This window comes from Bos grunniens, chromosome 19, assembly GCF_055505025.1.
Source record: "Bos grunniens cultivar Pamir isolate PY7600 chromosome 19, Bosgru_T2T1.0, whole genome shotgun sequence".
Classification (NCBI taxonomy): domain Eukaryota; kingdom Metazoa; phylum Chordata; class Mammalia; order Artiodactyla; family Bovidae; genus Bos; species Bos grunniens.
The window spans coordinates 9,224,569-9,235,409 of NC_141183.1; the positions used below are offsets into that span (position 1 = coordinate 9,224,569).

General features: G+C 49.4%; 1 long non-coding RNA gene and 1 other non-coding gene across 3 annotated transcripts; one reads left to right on the forward strand and one right to left on the reverse strand.

The window, feature by feature from the left end:
- The first annotated feature begins 1,536 nt into the window (after window positions 1–1,536).
- Window positions 1,537–3,061, forward strand: LOC147351156 (uncharacterized). Of its 2 annotated transcripts, XR_015146849.1 has the most exons (3): window positions 1,537–1,679; window positions 1,890–2,150; window positions 2,322–3,061. It is a non-coding gene; the product is annotated as an uncharacterized LOC147351156 (long non-coding RNA). The 2 variants fall into 2 exon arrangements; XR_015146848.1 differs by having other exon boundaries at window positions 1,890–3,061.
- Window positions 3,062–6,838: 3,777 nt separating this feature from the next.
- On the reverse strand, window positions 6,839–6,971 carry LOC147351157 (small nucleolar RNA SNORA11). The gene has a single exon (XR_015148543.1). It is a non-coding gene; the product is annotated as a small nucleolar RNA SNORA11 (small nucleolar RNA).
- Between the last annotated feature and the right edge of the window lie 3,870 nt (window positions 6,972–10,841).

A 10,841-nucleotide genomic window follows, 5' to 3' on the forward strand; every position in this document is an offset into this window, starting at 1 on the left:
CTGAGGCAGTCAAACTGCTGAGGTCCAGGCCTCACCCAGAGACCTGACTTCACAGCCTAGGGGGGGCCCAGGGGTTCCACTGTGCAGCTCAGAGAACCTCTGGCACTAGAGGCTAGCCACTTCAGGCTACTGAGCTCAGGAATTGCCTCTGATGAATGAGCTCTGGGCTCCCAGTGGTGCAGAACAGGGCAGGGCAGTCCTGGGGGTCCCCAGGGGATTCCATCCCTCCCCTGCTCCTTACTCTGCCAGTCTCCCCACAGCCACCCTGGCCTCCATACTGGTTCATCTTAACCTGCTGGAAGATGTGCACACGAGATCATTTACTAATAACTGCCTTCCCCCACCCCCCCACCCCCAGTGATTTTCTTTTTAGAATAGAAATTCGAACCGAGTCAAGGTTAGTATGCCTCTATTAAACAGCTCCTCACTTGGGTGCTCCTTATCCAGCATGCATTCCCGGGGAACCTTAAAGGAGAGAATAACTCCATACCTGCCTGACCAAGGGAGGGTGGTTCATGGGATGGTCCCTTGTCGTGTGGGACATTTCTGTGTGTGCTTCAGTTTCCTTGTCTGTAAAATGGGAGAATAACAGTATCTCCCTGCTCGGGTTGGTGTGAGGATTAAATGAAACCTGGGGCCCAGCCTGGTCCACTATGTTAGCTTACTGTCATCACCACCATCATTTGTACGTGTGCACAAACAGGAGTGGCTAAAGACTGGAGCCCTGCCCCCTAGCCTGGGATGCCTTTGAAGTACACGTCTGGTCACTTCCCCCCCTCTAAATCTCTCTATGGCTCTCCAGTGCCCTCAGACAAAGTCCTTCAAAATCTGGTCTCTGCAGACCTTGACAACCTCCTTTCACACTGCACGCCCCCACCCATGCAGCCAAGCCGGCCAACTTCACTGGAGGAGGGGACGTTCCGTCAGCACAGGGGTTAGTCCTGAAGAAAGCTTGTTCCTAAATCAGCTCAAAGCAGCAGGATGAGTTTGCATAGCATCTGATCAGAATCAGCCTCAGGCGGTGTCCTCCAGTTAAAGGGCAAAATGCAAATGACAAATTCTGAAATTAACAGCAGCCAAGATGACTTATCAGGTTCAGGGAGCTCGCCTTTCCGTAGCCAATGCTGCCTGACCGTGTCTGCAGTGGTTCTGCAGCTTCCTTTCGTGCCTTATTGCAAGGGCCTTATCTCGTTCAACATTATTATTTTTTTAGAGGATAAGATAGCAGTGTTAGCTCTACACAGGATTATCAGCCTGCACAATTGCCGTTACCTGTACTTGGTATTCACCGTGAAGGCAGAAAAACCTTCCAAGACTTGTGAAACCAGTCTGAAGCAGGACTGGGGAAGGAGGGGGTAGAGAGGAGAAAAGAAAGAAAATCAGCTGAGAGCTAAGGTGTAAAATATTATCCTAATTAAGGACAGGGGAGGAGTTAATGCACTAGTTTATTTTAAATGCACTGTTTTCCTTTTTGCAAATTGTGTTCTTGTGTGTTTCCTGATGACTGATGTGATATATTCTTGGCTTTCTGAGCAAGAAAAGTCATCAGGGTTTCATTTGTTATGTTTATGCCAATAGAAATAAATCTCAGCCGTGGTGGAGGAGATGTTCACACTACACTCGCCGTCTGGGGAAGCCTGCTGGTTGAATCCCTGGCGGGCGGGCAGAACTGATTCAGGGTAAGATACACTTTGGCCTTATTGATCACAAAGCTTCTTCATTACTTCTGTGGGGCTGCAAATCAATAGACAGGCCCATAGAAACATAATAGATTTTTTTTTTTTTTAGAAAATCAATTAAACAGAATATTTTTTTTTTGCAGAGTTGAGTTTGCATGGCCATTGTCTTTGGCACACTGTCTAACATGTTTAATGGGGTTTCCTTCTAAGGACTGCCTGATCATGACCAAGTGGCAAAGCCTTGTTTAAAAGGTCAAATTTGAAAGAAAAAGAGGATGGTCTGGAAGAAGCAGAAGGCACCCTGTTCAGCCCTGCAACCTTGGATCTGCCGCCTTGCTAGAAAGCCCATGGGTCACGTGAGCAGAATCTGTCAGCATGCCTCCTCTCCGGCTAAAAACGAGGAACCAAAACTTCTTGGAAAGCCCAGATTGATGTCTGAATTTCCCCATTCCGAAAGCAGAAGGAAGCTCGGTGGGCATAACAGTGAAATACAATCGGGCTGGGGCTGCCAAGGCTAGCCAGCGAGCTGTATACTCATCCTTCTCTCCCAAGGACACAGCTGGAGACTCAGGGACGCTGAGCTCAGGAGGCAGCTGTGGCCTCAGTCAACTGGCCACACTCAATTGAACTTTTTTTTTTTAGATCATGAAGGCTGAGCGCCGAAGAATTGATGCTTTCGAGCTGTGGTGTTGGAGAAGACTCCTGAAAATCCCTTGGACTGCAAGGAGATCAAACCAGTCAATCCTGAAAGAAAACAAACCTGAATATTCATTGGAAGGACTGAGGCTGCAGCTGAAGCTCCAATACTTTGGCCACCTGATGCAAAGGGCTGACTCACTGGAAAAGACCCTGATGCTGGGAAAGACTGAGGGCAGGAAGAAAAGGGGGTGACAGGGTGAGATGGTTGGATGGCATCACCAACTCAATGGACATGAGTTTGAGCAAACTCCCAGAGATGTGATGGACAGGGAAGCCTGGCGTGCTGCAGTCCATGGGGTTGCAAGGAGTTGGACATGGGCTTTGCAAGTGAACAACAAAGACAAAGCAAGCACATTCCCATCATGCCACTTGTAGACACGCATGTCTCCCCCCAGTCGTGGTCCTTAGCAGCTGAGACTGGCGTCACTCTGCTCCCTGGACTTCAGCCTTCTTGCCACTTTCTTCCTGGTCTGGGATGATCCTAGATAACATCTATTTAAAAAAAAAAAAAAATCCTCTTTCCGCTTCTGGCAGTCCTTCTACAAAGGACTCAAATTGACATGGTGACATGGTGTGGAACCCTGCAGGATAGCCGAGCTGAAAGTACTCCAGCAACAGGAAACGTAAGGAATTATTGTATATGTTTCTGACGGTACATAATAAATAACACAGCTGTAATTCCAGAGAGGAGCCTGGTGATGACATTTAAAAATCTCCCTTAGCTTTGTTCTTGTGGTTCATGTCATCAGAACCCCAGGATGGAACCTCAGCCTGAATTTATGTCCATTTCACGGGTACGTGTTATTTAACATGATTGCCTTTCACCCGTCTCTTGTCTTGGGCTTGTCTTTTGGTGACTCGGATGTTCCATCTGGGACTTGCCTTCTTCACACCCCAGCCCTGGGCAGCTGGTACCCTAGTCTGAGTGCCTAGATCACTTGCATCACTAAAGGGGCACGATGCTTTGGGTGTGAGATTCTGAACTGAATCCGGAAAGCAGAGGCAAAATATGAAGCCCGGAGCCCTTTCTGCAGGGCCAAAAGAGAATCAGAAAGATCCCCCAAACTAATCTGAAGCACCAGGTTGAATTTGCCTGGAGACTGACATCTGCCTGAAAATGGAGCTGCCCGTCTCCTTTAATGACGAGCATCTGCCCATCTGTTTCCCTTGTCTCTCCATCCAGGTCGATAGCAGGACTGGGTGGGGACCCAAGGGTACTAGAGAAACAAGCTTTGTTTAGGGAAAGGAGAGCATTCGAAAGCAGTGCTGTTTGAAGACCAAGTAGAAGGTGTTTTTGAACCAGCAATTGGGGGTAAATTACTTTTCTAAGACCATGTTTTCAGCCTGGCTGGATTTCGTGGTACCTACTATATGTTTGTGGAGAAGGCAACGGCAACCCACTCCAGTTCTCTTGCCTGGAAAATCCCATGGATGGAGGATCCTGGTAGGCTGCAGTCCATGAGGTCACTAAGAGTCGGACACGACTGAGCGACTTCACTTTCACTTTTCACTTCCATGCATTGGAGAAGGAAATGGCAACCCACTCCAGTGTTCTTGCCTGGAGAATCCCAGGGACAGGGGAGCCTGGTGGGCTGCCGTCTCTGGGGTCGCACAGAGTCGGACACGACTGAAGCGACGCAGCAGCAGTATTATATGTTCACAAAAACAATGAATGACCATCACAGGCTCAGCTTTAAGCTTTCCATATTTAGTTGTTCAGAAATCCAACTTGGACCCACCATAGACACTGAATTCCAAGACCTTGAGGAAACAGTAAAAGAAAAACAATATCATTGCCACTATAAATAATGTGGAAAGAAGGAAATCCGTTTATGTCATTTATTGGGACATTTTTACTTGGAGAACTGTGATTCCAAACTCTTACCTCTCAGAGATGGTCCCAACGGGACATTAACTCATCCAATAGGTGGCCACTGTGGCCTGCCACGTGTGGTGGTGGTTTAGTTGTGAAGTCGTGTCCGACTCTTTCGACCCCATGGACTGCCAGGCTCCTCTGTCCATGGTGTTCTCCAGGCAAGAATACTGGGGTGGGTTGCTGTTTCCTGCTTCAAGGGATCTTCCTGACCCAGGAATTGAACCTGGGTCTTCTGCATTGCAGGTAGATTCTTTACCGACTGAGCTACGAGGGTACCAACCTTGGAACTGCCACTTGGGGGTGTGGCTAATTCACAGGAGAAGTGCCTGCCCTCAAGGACGAGACAGATAATAAGCAAACACATATGCGTGTGATATAAACTCCACAAGTGCAGGGCTTGTCCGTGTGTTCACTGCTGAATCTCCAGTGTCAGAAGAGTGCCAGCACGTAGTAGGCCCTCAATAACTTATGGAAGAGCAGGTCTATACTGTGTACGCATGTCAGGTGATAATCATGAGAACGAGAAGGTCCTCCCAGAGCTGAGCTTCAGTGGCCCTGACCCTGGAGCCAGGCCAGCTGTTATAGCCCTGCAAACAGCTGCACACCCATCCTCCACATCCCACTCAATCAGACTCGTGGACCCATATATAAACGTGCACGCACACACACACACACACACATCCTTGACTTGCATCAAAATGCAACTCCCCTCCCCTGAGTCAGAACCTGTGCTCCAGCCTTTTCTGCAGTGCCAGGCCTCAGCCCTAAGGCCTCATTTCACATCCAGACTGGGTGATTTTTAACCCCTGCTCTATACAACAAATTTATTGGAGATAATTGTAGAAGGCTGAATAATACCCCCCACACACAAACATCCTAATCTCTAGAAACTGTTACTTTTTACAGCAAAAAAGACTTTGCAACACATGGTTAAAGATTTTGGGGATGGGGCAATTCACCTGAATTATCCAGGTGGGCTCTAAAAGTAATCACATATGTCCTTAAAAAGTGAGCCAGGGACTCCCCTGGAGGTCCAGTGGTTAAGATGCCATGCTTCCACTGCAGAGGGCACAGGTTCTATCCCTGGTTGGGGAACTAAGATCCCGCATGCTGTGCAGGGCAGGCAATAAATAAATAAATATAGTGATATTTAATTTATAGCTTCCCCAGTGGTTCAGCAGGTAAAGAATTCGCCTGCAGTGCAGGAGACACAGGAGACACGAGTTCAATCCCTGGGTTGGGAAGATCCCCTGGAGAAGGAAATGGCAACCACTCCAGTAATCTTGCCTGAAAAATCCAAAACAGAGGAACCTGGCAGGCTACAGTCCATGGGGTTGCAAGAGTCGGACACGATTGAGTGACTAAGCACTTACTTACAGTGATATGTTAAAAATGTTATTTAAGAAAAAAAGAACATGGCAGAGGGAGACTTGGGAGTAGAGGAGAAAGCTACGTAAGGACAAAAACAGAGGTGAGAGTGAAGTCCTTTGAAGACAAGAAAGGAGCCACAAGCCAAGGAAAGGAGGCAACCTCTAGCAGCTGGAAAAGGCATGGGATTCTCCCCAAAAGCCTCTGGAGGGAGCACAGCTCTGCCAACACCTTGGTTTTGGCCAGGTAACACCCATTTCAGACTTCTGGCCTCCAGAAATAACTAGATCTGTGTGATGTGTTTGTTCAGTCATGAAGTCATGTCCCACCTGTTGCAACCCCACAGACTGTAGCCCAGCGGGCTCCTCAGTCCATGGGATTTCCCAGGCAAGAATACTGGAGTGGGTTGTCATTTCCTTCTCCAGGGGATCTTCCCAATCAGGTATTGAACCTGCGTCTCCTCCATTGGCAGGCAGATTGCCACTGCACCACCAGTAAGCCCCCAAATTTGTGGCCATTTGTTCCAGCAGCCTTAGGAAATAACACTGTAATAAAATGTGTAACAGCCATTCTTTTCTTTTCTTTTTTTTTTTTTCTACCCTGAGTGTTAAATTCTTTTCTTTGAGAACTTTTTTTAAGTAGTCTTGGATTTACAACAAAATTGACAGGAAGGTATAGAAATTCCCCATATACCTCCTCCCCTCACATGCACAGCCTTTATCAATAGACTGGTACCTTTTGTTTTTTTAGCCAAAGATGAACTGCATTGACACATTATAATTACCATGGTCCCCGGTTCATCTTAGGGTTCACTTTAAGTAAATGAGTAGTCTTGCACATTCTATGGGCTTGGACAAAAGTATAATGACATATATCCATCATTATAATGTCATTCAAAGTATTTTCACCCTCAAAGAAACTTCGACACTCCGTGTATTCATCTCTCTGCATACTCCTGACAACCATTGATCTTTTCATTGTCTCCATAGTTCTGCCTTTTCCAGAAAGGCATATAGTTGGAACCTTTTTTTTTTTTTTTCTTTCTCCTTGAAAAGAGAGGTTTACAGCCTTTCTAAGACCACTCATGGCCCACCCACACATAGACCTGGCAGGCTCTAGGTGGAAAGCTCCCCCGCTAAACCTGGTAGCTTTTCTTCCAATACTGAGCCACGTCCCACTGGCCCTGCCCAGCAGCCTTGCGTAGGGGCAGGGGGACATGTGTCGGGAATTTGTTCATAGCAAGGCCGCACAAGTTTTGCACCCGTCTTCACAAAGAACCCAAGTTCCTGTTGGGTGTGTTGTAAAGAGACGAGCCATTTCTTCAGGCCCCCCGGCTCTGAGCATGCCCCAGGCCATTCATTTTTTTGATGTGTGATTTTAAGAAATCACTTTGAAAGAAGAAGAAATGCTCATCTTAAAAAGATGATGCAAATTCAGTAAAACAGTTCGTGTATGAACGAAAATCGGCACTCGTCAATAAATACGTCTTGTGGCAGTTCACACTGCTTCCCTGTTTTAAATTTTAAGCTCTGACGTGGAGTCACACAATGAGCTGAAGGAAGTCAAGCTCTGTTCTTCATCCTTGCAATCCCTGTGCTGTCATTGTTTATTTCTAATCTTCTGTTTAAAAGCAGGAAAATGCAATTCCATTGGGGTGGGACACACAAACTGCCCCAAAGTGATCGCCAGTGACCCCCAAACCCCCATGAACTTACTCCCCAAATGAACATGAGCAGTGGGAACCAACAACACCGCTAGGCTTTTCCCAATGTACTCCCACAAAGAATGGGATGTTTATCAAAGTTAAGTAATAAAAAAGTGCTGATTCGAAGCTTACAGATATATTATTAAAAACCCAACAGTAACAGCCATTGTTTAGAACTTTAGACCCACAAAAAGTTTTTCAGGGACATTTTTGGGACTCACAGGCTCATGATGTTAATAAAAAGCAGAGCAGGCTTCCCCGGTGGTCCAGAGGTTAAGACTCTGAGCTCACACTGCAGGGGCCACAGGTTCGATCCCTGGGCAGGGAAGTAAGCGTGCTGCACAGGGAAACCAAGCAAAACAAAACAAGACAAGACAAAAAGCAGGCCACTTTTGCCAGTGTTGTTGTTGTTTTCAGATTGCTTACAGATTGCCACACTTGGAACTCTATGCCCCCGATCCTGGATCTCGCAGGATTCCTCACAGTCCAGGAAAAAGAAAAGTTTCCTCTAACACCCCATTACCCCCACTCTGGGCCAGGGGGCTGAGGGGCACCCCGAGGCAGCGCCCTTCCACATAGCACAGAGCTGAGATCCCAGGGGCAGGGGCCTGGGGGAGAACGGACTTCCACAAAAAGCCCCCAGACCCTCACTGAGTTATCAGGTAGAACCCTTCCCCCAGGGCTGCTGGCAAGGGATTTGCAGGAAGGGTCTAGACACAGCTACACAGAGTCCAAGTGGGTCTCTGATGCAGCCTTGGCCCTGAATCGGGAATCTTCTCCCCAGGGACACCCCAGCCCCACTGAGCCTGCCCAGCCTCCCCCACCCTCAGAACCCTTCTGCCTTGGTCTTACCCAGGAGGGACACTTACTGAGGAACTCACCCAAGAGGCTGGAAACTGGCCAGTGACCGTCTCCATGGGCAGGTACCACCCCGAAGCAACTGGCCCCGCACAGTGGGGGGATGTGGACGTTTCTGAGCGTGTGGCAGTGCCAGGCAGGTGGAAGGATGAGGTCACCAGGAAGCAGAGAAGCAGCAGGAAGGGGAAAGAGGGTCTGGGTCACAGACTGGCCAAGCCTCCCCGCCCAGCACCTCTGGCCACCGGCCACCTGCTCACAGCCTCCAGGGCAAGGCTAGTCACTAGTCACCACGACCCACGCTCACCTCCCTGACTCCCTCGGCCTCCTTGTGACCTGTAGCAGATGTGAATTCAGATCCTGCTTCTCTCGGCGTCTGCCCTCAGGGGACATGCTGGACAGCGAGTCCTGGGCAAGGAGGGCACCTGGCTCCTGGGCAGGCAGTGAGTCATTCTCTCCCCTTTCCTCCTCCTGGCTGAATCTATGAGAACATCCAAATGGAGTGTCCGGAGCCCCCGAGCCCCCTTAGAAACTGTTTTCAGGGTCCCACTGGTAGCTCAAATGGTAAAGAATCTGCCTGCAATGCAGGAGACCTGGGTTCAGTCCCTGGGTCAGGAAGATCCCCTTGAGAAGGGAAAGGCAACCTACTCCAGGATTCTTGACTGGAGAATCCCATGGACCGACCACGGGGCCGCAAAGAGTCGGACACGACTGGGCAGCTAACACTTTCACACTTTCAGGTGGCCGTGGGGCAGGCAGCCTCGTCCTGAGCTGGGCTGGAGTGCGGAGAGGGGGAGGAGACGGGAGGGGTGCGCAGAGGAGGGCGGTGCTCAGAGAGGCGGGTTCCCACCGCATCGGTATGCAAATCACCCGCTGCCGAGAGAAATGATCTTGCAGGAAGGCAGGCGGGGTTCCCAGCGGGAGCCATTTGTCATTTCTATACCCGACGAGTAAGCAAACCGGAGCGACAGCGTCCCCACGCCTCCCTCCCGCCCAGGTAGCCGCACCGGCACAGGTGCCCGGAACAAATAGAAGCAGCTCCCTGACCTTCACCTCCCCACATCGGAACAGGGGCAGGGGGCGCCTCGCACAGCCTTGAACTTGGGTAACCCAGCACCATTTGTGAAAGAATCCTCCGCAGAGGCCAGGGGAGAGGGCGCTTTGGACAATTGAAAACCGCAAGCCTCTCTTTTGGCAGTCAGCTCTCCGCCGAATTGACAAGTGTGCGTCCCGTGCACGAGCTGAGAAGATTTTCCGTGACGTCAGCAGAGCCCGACAGTATCTGGGATTCACCTGGCAGGCCTGGCATTGAATGGAGGAAGTGTGGGGCCAGGTCGTGTTCCAGCAAGAATGGCGCAATGCTTGGACCCCACAGGCTCTTTCAGAAATGGTTCACGAAGGGATAGATGGATCAATCAGTCCTGGAGATTTTGAAATTGCCAGAACTCCAATCCAACTCACCCCACCCTTTCCTACTTGGAGCTCCTCGTCCTAAGAGCAAAAGCTTGAGAACATCACACTGCTCTCAGAATGTTCTCTGGGAGCGAATGCCAGGCGGTAGTGCTTTCGGAAGAAAGCACTGCCAGGGATGTTGCTCCATCCATGCTTCCGATGCTGGAGACGATCTCCTGCAGAGGTGATGAGCTGGGCTGCTGCAGCCCACTCCTTCATCTCAGAGCCTGGTCCGTGGTGGGGGCTCAATAAATATTTGAATGAATTAATAAGCAACTGGTAAAAGGCCTTCAGAGGACCACACAGTTCACTTCAGTTCAGTTGCTCAGTTGTGTCTGACTCTTTGCGATCCCATGAATCACAGCACACCAGGCCTCCCTGTCCATCACCAACTCCCAGAGTTCACTCAGACTCACGTCCATCGAGTCAGTGATACCATCCAGCCATCTCATCCTCTGTCGTCCCCTTCTCCTCCTGCCCCTAATCCCTCCCAGCATCAGAGTCTTTCCCAATGAGTCAACTCTTCGCATGAGGTGGCCAAAGTACTGGAGTTTCAGCTTTAGCATCATTCCTTCCAAAGAACACCCAGGACTGATCTCCTTCAGAATGGACTGGTTGGATCTCCTTGCAGTCCAAGGGACTTGCAAGAGTCTTCTCCAACACCACAGTTCAAAAGCATCAATTCTTCGGTGCTCAGCCTTCTTCACAGTCCAACTCTCACATCCATACATGACCACAGGAAAAACCATAGCCTTGACTAGACAGACCTTTGTTGGCAAAGTAATATCTCTGCTTTTGAATATGCTATCTAGGTTGGACATAACTTTCCTTCCAAGGAGCAAGCAGCACAGACTAAACTCTAGAAAGGTCTAAAGCTCTTTGGCACAGTTAGGGATTGATCCTACCACCTTTAGGGGCATCCCAGGTGATGCTAGTGGTAAAGAGCCTGCCTACCAATGCAGGAGCCTCAAAAGACGAGGGTTTAATCCCTGGGTCAGGAAGATTCCCCTGCAGCAGGGCATGGCAACCCACTCTGGTATTCCTGCCTGGAGAATCCCATGGACAGAGGAGCCTGGTGGGCTCCAGTCCATGTGGCAAAGACTCGGACGTGACTAAAGCGACTGAGAACCGTGCAGTATAACCATGGTCCTACTTTGTCCTTTGATTCACTTGTTCACTCACTCATGCATTCATTCTTTCATTAAGA